The following is an 8,410-nucleotide window of genomic DNA, read 5'->3' on the forward strand; positions in this document are numbered from 1 at the left end:
AATCCTGACTACTAATTTAATACAGCAACTCAACAGACCTCATCTGGTCTGAACACAACTACCTCAGAGGAGCCTGACACGAACGGAACTGGAACTCTGCCCCGACTATCGCAGAATAATCTCCTAGGCATCTGCAATAAATATATAAAACATTCTACAAGGGTGAGCAATCAATTGCTCAGCAGTACCACTATATGAATAACAAGTAAAAATAATTTAAAGTAAAGCAGTTATAGGAACAGAATTTATAACTCGTTAGAAACATGTAAAACAGGTATAAACTGGATATCAAAACTAGCATGCTCTGTAAAACAAAATTAACAGACGTGTGATGTGCATAAATAACATAGTTAAATTTTAGCATGCTATTTTCATTTCCAAACTTTCTGTTCCATTACTGAAACCATAAAACCATTCGTCCCGTTACGGGGACCCAAAACCATTTGTTCCGTTTCTGGAACCTCAATCACTTGTTCCATTACTGGAACAATAAAATCATCTGTCCCGTTACAGGGACCACAAAACTATTTGTTCCGTTACGGGAACCATTAAACGAAAATCAGATATAAAAGTGGATGAATTCTAGGGACAGCTGATCAGTCTATCCCACCACAATTTGTTCCGGAACTCAGAGACTAGCTTGGTCTCTGTTTTGCTGGACTAAGCGGCCTACCAGTGCGCGCATCCGACTTAGCCTCTTACGCAACCACTTGCTGGGCCGTTACCTAATAACGGGCCTCTTACGCCACTGACCATCCAATATATGATTCATTTTATCCAGTTTCAAAATCACTTTTACCTATCTCTTGTTAAAATCAATTATGTCACAACACACTATTCAAAACCTATTTTCCATTTTTAATCACACTTTAGAGATAGGTATTTTCAGAAGTTACTTTTCCCCAAAAACACATTTTTAACAACATTTTCAAACTCAGGGAATACATAACTTAAAATGTTTCTATTCCTGTTCAAAAATAAAACAATATTTTATTCATATATACTGAACCATAAAAGAATGGTCAGGGGTACTTGCCTTGCAGAGCTTTACAACTATCACTGACTGATCTTGGATCGACTCGAACATTCGACTTATGACCTAATTAGCTGACTGTCCTGAATCCAACTTCAATGCTTAGGTCCTTCGCTTGGAACCTCACTGAGCTGGTCGACTGATCACTAGGCTATCATTGGTCCGACTTCAACTTTCGGGTCTTCCGACTAGGACCTACAGAGTCGAACAACCCTTTGTTAGACAACCAGTTATGCTTGACATATCCTCGCTAACAAATCTACCCATTCGATATCAAATCCCGACTCGTACTTATATATATTATTATTATAATACACACAACAATTAGGGTTCACGTTCTCGAAGATCGGGTCGGTTGTAGTTTTCAGAAAGTACGTATACATGTCAATTTACGAAAGTAAGGTTATTGGTTTTGGCAAAATATTTCACCACGTACAACTAAATTTTATTTAATATATATATATATATTTATATATATATGTTAGGAATATATGTGCATTAGTTTGATGATATGTTTAACAAAACACTTAAGTAGAAATTTAGTGTCTGTAGCCTCAACGGATAAGACCACTTTGGCTATCCGTTGATGGTGTAGCTTTACTTAGAAATAAGTCTAGTATTGTAGCATATTTCAGTCTCTGTATTTAAAATGTAATTCTTAGAAGTTGAGAGAAACTATGAGTCATGTTGACTACTAGATGATATGCAGATAGGAAGGCCAATTGTAAATATTTCATGCCTTGTAATTTTGTATAAATGAAGTGGTATCAACGGATGACTTAAAGACCTTCAATGGATGAGAAGCTAAGCTTCAACGGATGTCTCTAAAAGCTTCAACGGATAACATCCTTTAACGGATGAAAGCTTCAACGGATAACATCCTTCAACGGATGAAGTCATCAACGGATGAAAGCTTCAACGGATGTTCTGCTAATTAGCCGTTGATAAGTGGTAGTTGTACCTACAAACAGAGGCACATGGGTTGTCAGAGAAAACTGAGATGTGGTAGCCGAATTTCAGGATCAACAGAAAAAGCAGCCGTTCTTCTTTAGTACAAAGATGCAATAGTCAACAAAGTACTTGATTGAACAGGAAAAGAAGCAAGTGAAGAACTTATTTTACTATTGTAATTTTATATTGTTTTTCACTTGTACACTTGGTAATATATAAACCAAGAAGAAGCTAGTAATTAGAGAGAGATTTTCCAGAGCTGTTAAGAAATATCTTGAGAGAAAATTCATCTAGTTTGTACTAGGATGCAGCTGTGATCAACGTTGTTGAACACAGATTTTCTAATATACCATCTCTGGTGGAACAACAAATCCACCAGAAAAGTTTTTAAAGTTTGTTGTGTTCTTTACATTTTGTGTTTGAATATATATCTGTCTGCATTAGCTCAAAGCAATTCATACACTTGTTCATCTAGAACACACTGCTTTAATAAACTTCTCAAAACTTAAAAAAGTTTTGAGATTTACATTCAACCCCCCCTTCTGTAAATCTCATTGTTAGTCCTCTAGGAATAACAATTGGTATCAGAGCAAGCTCTTGACACACAAAGAGTTTAAAGATCTTGGAATCTAACAAAGATGAGTAAGAAGGATATTGGAGTAAAGATCCCAGTTCTTGACAAAGACAGTTATCACCACTGGAAGGTGAAAATGCACCTTCATCTACTCTCCCAAGATGAAGGTTATGTAAACTGCATTGAGAATGGTCCTCACATTCCCCACAAAGTAGCCACAGTTGCTACGGCCACAATTGCTGTTGGTCAATCCATTCCAAAACCTAGAGCAGAATGGACAATGGAAGACACAGAAGAAGTCCACAAGGATAAGAAGGCTATGAACATTTTGTTTAATGGTCTTGACAAGGACATGTTTGATAATGTGATAAATTGTTCAACTGCCAAAGAGGTTTGGGACACAGTTCAGCTGCTGTGTGAAGGTACAGAACAAGTAAAAGAGAACAAAATGCAGCTTCTCATTCAACAGTATGAGTACTTTCATTTTGAAGAGAATGAATCTTTAAATGACACATTCAATAGATTCCAAAAGCTGTTGAATGGACTGAAGCTGTATGGTAGAGTGTACCAGGTGAAGGATTCAAATCTTAAATTTTTGAGATCCTTACCAAAGAAATGGAAACCCATGACTGTTTCCTTAAGAAACTCTCAGGATTATAAGGACTTTACTCTTGAAAGATTATATGGAATCTTGAAGACTTATGAACTAGAGTTGGAACAGGATGAGGTATTGGAGAGGGGGAGAAAGAAAGGAGGTTCAGTTGCATTGGTAGCTGAAAATGAGAAAGCATGCAGAAAAGAAACTGTGAGATCTACATCAAGCTCCAAAGATGGTGTAAGAAATCCAGAATCAGACAAGGGTAAAGAGCAAGTTGCTGAAAATGAAGACAACTCCAGTCAAGATGACTCTGATGGTATTGATGAGCATCTTGCATTTCTGTCCAGGAGATTTGCAAAGATGAAGTTCAGGAAAAACACTAGAGCCACTAAACCCTATAAGAACATGGTGGACAAATCCAAGTTCAAGTGTTTTAATTGTGGTATAAGTGGACACTTTGCAAGTGAGTGCAGAAAGCCAACCTCTGAAAAGAAGAAATTTGAACAAGTAGATTACAAAAAGAAATATTTTGATCTGCTCAAACAGAAGGAAAGGGCTTTCATTACTCAAGAAAAGGACTGGGCAGCTGATGGAGATGAAGAGGATGAAGATGTGGATTATGTCAACCTTGCTCTCATGGCTGATTCTGAAGAAAATGAAGTTAGTTCATCAAGCAATCAGGTAATCACTACTGATTTAACACAGCTTACTAAAGAAGAGTGCAATGATGCTTTCAATGACATGTCTACTGAATTGTATCATTTGCGTGTGTCTCTTAAATCTCTTGCTAAAGAAAATAGTAGGATCAAAGAGAACAATCTATTTTTAAGCAATAGAAATACTGTGTTAGAAAATAAGTTGATTGACCTAGAGAAAACCAAATTGCATTGTATATCTGTTGAGAATGAACTAGCTGAATCTGTTAAGAAAGTAGAAATACTTTCCAATCAATTAGAGAAAGAGCAAGAGGTGATTAAAGCCTGGAAAACGTCTAGGGATGTAAGTGCTCAAATTGCCAAAGTCCAAGGAATTGAATCATTCTGTGAAACTGCCTGGGATAAAAATAAAAAGAAACTGGAATTAATTGATGGACTGTCAACGGATGTGGAATCAACGGATGATGAAAGTTATCCGTTGAAGGAAGAAAAGGAACATCCGTTGAAGGTTCCTCAATTAAAACAGGCAGATGTTTCTAAAAGAGAAAATCTAAAGAAACTCAACAAAAAGTTTGGTTCAACTTCAAAGAACTTTGTCAAAGAAGAAGCAAACACATCCAAAGATGTCAGAAAGGTGAATGTAGGGCACATGACCTTAGAACAGTTAAACAATAGGCTCAAGATGGTTGAGGATAAAAAGGAATCCAAAAGGAAATCCAACAGAAATGGGAAGGTAGGAGTTAACAAACATAACAATTACACACCTGATAAGTATGCTCCTAGAAAAAGCTGTGTGCATTGTAGTAGTGTTAATCATCTATCTGCTAATTGTAAATCTATTAAGAAATCTCCCATAACTGTACCCTCTTCCATGCCTAACATGTCTGTATCACCTCTACATGCTATGCCTGTTATGTCTCAACAAAATCCTTATGCACATTTTGCAAACATGCCATATTTTAACAATCCTTATCTTGCTGCATTCAGTATGCCTCAAATGCCATACAATATGCCAATGTGGAATAACATGTATGCACAATCCATGCCTAATAATTCTATAAATGTGCTGGATAATGTTGTGACTAACCCTACACCTCAACCAACCACATCTAAGACCAAGGTTGACTCAAACTCACCTAAGTCTAAAGATGCAGGAGGAATGAAGTCTAGGAGAAAGGCTAACAAGAATGGACCCAAGGAAACTTGGGTACCAAAATCAAATTGATTGATTTTGTGGTGTGCAGGAAAATAGAAGAAATCTATGGTACTTGGACAGTGGCTGTTCAAGACACATGACTGGAGATTTCTCCCTGCTCACAGAGTTTAAAGAGAGAGCTGGCCCCAGCATAACCTTTGGAGATGACAGCAAAGGGTTTACTATGGGATATGGCTTGATTTCAACAAGGAATGTCATCATTGAAGAAGTTGCATTAGTTGATGGTCTCAAGCACAACTTACTGAGCATCAGTCAACTATGTGATAGAGGGAATACAGTTTCCTTCAATTCTGAAGCCTGTGTTGTCACTAGTAAGAAAGACAACAAAGTGGTTCTAACTGGAGTTAGAAAAGGAAATGTGTACTTAGCTGACTTCAACTCTACAGATGCAGAATCTATTACTTGTCTCTTCAGCAAAGCAAGTTCAGTTGAGAGTTGGCTATGGCACAAGAAGCTATCCCATTTGAATTTCAAGACAATGAATGATCTAGTCAAAAAGGACTTAGTAAGAGGAATTCCTCTTGTTGAATTCTCAAGGGATGGTCTGTGTGATGCTTGTCAGAAAGGCAAACAAAGGAAAGCATCATTTCAGAAGAAGCTTGAAACAACAATTGATGAACCATTACAGCTGCTACATATGGATTTGTTTGGACCAGTCAATGTATTGTCAATAGCAAGAAAAAGATATTGCTTAGTGATTGTAGATGATTTCTCAAAGTTCTCATGGGTCTATTTTCTTGGATCAAAGGCTGAAGCAAGTGAAATCATTATCAATCACATCAGGCAAGTCAATAATCATCCTGACTTGAAGGTAAGAAACATCAGGAGTGACAATGGAACTGAGTTCAAGAATTTGACATTAAGGCTGTTCTGTGAAGAAAATGGAATCATGCATGAGTTCTCAGCTCCAAGAACACCTCAGCAAAATGGGGTAGTTGAAAGAAAGAACAGATCTTTAATTGAGGCTGCCAGAACAATGCTTGAAGAATCAAAGTTACCAACATATTTTTGGGCTGAAGCTGTTAATTGTGCCTGTTTCACTCAAAATATTTCTTTGATCAATCAAGCTAAAGGCATGACTCCTTATCAGTTGTTCAAGAAAAGAAAACCAACTCTAAACTTTCTTCATGTCTTTGGATGTAAATGTTTTATACTGAGGAATCAATCTGACCATAAAGGGAAGTTTGATGCAAAGGCTGATGAAGGAATATTTGTTGGTTATTCAGCTGGAAAATCTTATAGGGTCTACAATCTAAGAACCAACATTGTTATGGAATCTGTGCATGTTGTGTTTGATGATAAAAAGATTGATGGACTAACAGATGAGGAACATTATGAGAGACTCAAATTTGACAATATTGAAATATATTGTGATGATAGTGAAGAAGAGATTGATGGAGACGACACTTCAAAAGGAATACAAAATTTGCCCCTGGATAATGCACAAAATTCAGCATCCGTTGAAAGACATTGTGCATCATCCGTTGAAGTACTTAATGAAGCATCCGTTGATCATAGCTCATCAACTGATAATCAATTTACATCATTAATTGATGGAACTCCAAGTTCCCTGCAAAGGACCAACAACTCAGGGGGAGTTTCAACAAATCAAAACGCTGTCTCACATCATGACAATACTGAGATCACCTCATCTAGAGCTCATCTTCCACCTCAAAGGAAATGGACCAAGAATCATCCCTTTGAACTGATCATTGGTGATGCATCATCTAAAGTGCAAACAAGAAGAGCTACTCAAGATGAATGTCTGTATAGTAGTTTTCTATCTCAGGAGGAACCTAAGAAAGTGGAAGAAGCCTTATTGGATCCAGATTGGATATTAGCTATGCAGGAAGAGCTAAACCAATTTGAGAAAAACCAAGTTTGGAAGCTGGTACCCAAACCAAAGAACAAGAGTCCTATTGATACAAAATGGGTATTCAGAAATAAGATGGATGAAAATGGCATTATCATAAGGAATAAAGCCAGATTGGTTGCTAAAGGCTATTCTCAGCAAGAGGGAATAGATTTTGATGAGACATATGCTCCTGTTGCAAGACTTGAAGCTATCAGAATCTTTCTAGCCTATGCAGCCCATGCCAATTTCAAAGTCTATCAAATGGATGTCAAGAGTGCATTTCTAAATGGAAAATTAGAGGAAGAAGTCTATGTAAGTCAACCTCCAGGATTTGAAGATCCAAATTTTCCAGACTATGTGTATTATCTGTTGAAAGCACTCTATGGACTGAAGCAAGCACCTAGAGCCTGGTATGAAACATTATCAAAATTTCTTTTGGAGAATCACTTCACTAGAGGTACTGTTGATAAAACTCTCTTCTTTAGAAATGTTAATGGCTCTAGTATACTTGTTCAAATTTATGTAGATGACATAATATTTGGTTCTAAAGATAATAAACTTTGTAAAAAGTTTGCTAAGCTAATGCAAAGTAATTATGAAATGAGCCTAATGGGAGAACTAACCTATTTTCTTGGTTTACAAATTAAACAAGTTAGTAATGGAATTTTCATTAGTCAAACTAAATATATTCATGATCTTTTAAAGAAGTTTGACTTAATGGAATGTTCATCTGCAAAAACTCCCATGGCCACTGCCACCAAACTTGAATTAAATAAGACTGAAAGGTCTGTGGACATTACAAGTTATAGAGGCATGGTTGGTTCACTTTTATATTTAACTGCTAGCAGACCAGATATAATGTTTGCTACATGTCTGTGTGCTAGATTTCAAGCTGATCCTAAGGAGTCTCACTTAATTGCTATCAAGAGAATTTTCAGATATCTCAAGGGTACACCAAATTTAGGAATTTGGTATCCTAGAGAATTTGGCTTTGATCTAATTGGTTATTCAGATGCAGACTATGCAGGTTGCAAAATAGACAGGAAAAGTACAACAGGCTCCTGCCAATTCCTGGGAAACAAGCTTGTATCATGGTTTAGCAAAAAGCAAAATTCAGTCTCTACTTCTACAGCTGAGGCTGAATACATTGCTGCTGGAAGTTGCTGTTCTCAAATGTTATGGATGAGGAATCAACTCCTTGATTATGGACTTCATGTTGATAGAATACCTATCTTTTGTGACAACACAAGTGCCATAGCCATAACAGAGAATCCTGTGCAACACTCAAGGACCAAGCACATTGATATTAAGTACCACTTCATCAGGGAGCATGTCATGAATGGTACAGTGGAACTACATTTTGTTCCAAGTGAACAACAAATTGCTGACATATTTACCAAGCCACTTGATGAATCAACATTCACAAGATTGGTAAGTGAGCTAGGTATGCTTAATTACTCTTAAAATTCATGTCTTCTTTGCAATTTGAAGTGAAGCCTGAAGTATATTAGTTGCTAGAACAAATTT

This window comes from Apium graveolens, unplaced genomic scaffold (assembly GCF_009905375.1).
Source record: "Apium graveolens cultivar Ventura unplaced genomic scaffold, ASM990537v1 ctg2813, whole genome shotgun sequence".
Taxonomy (NCBI): Eukaryota; Viridiplantae; Streptophyta; class Magnoliopsida; order Apiales; family Apiaceae; genus Apium; species Apium graveolens.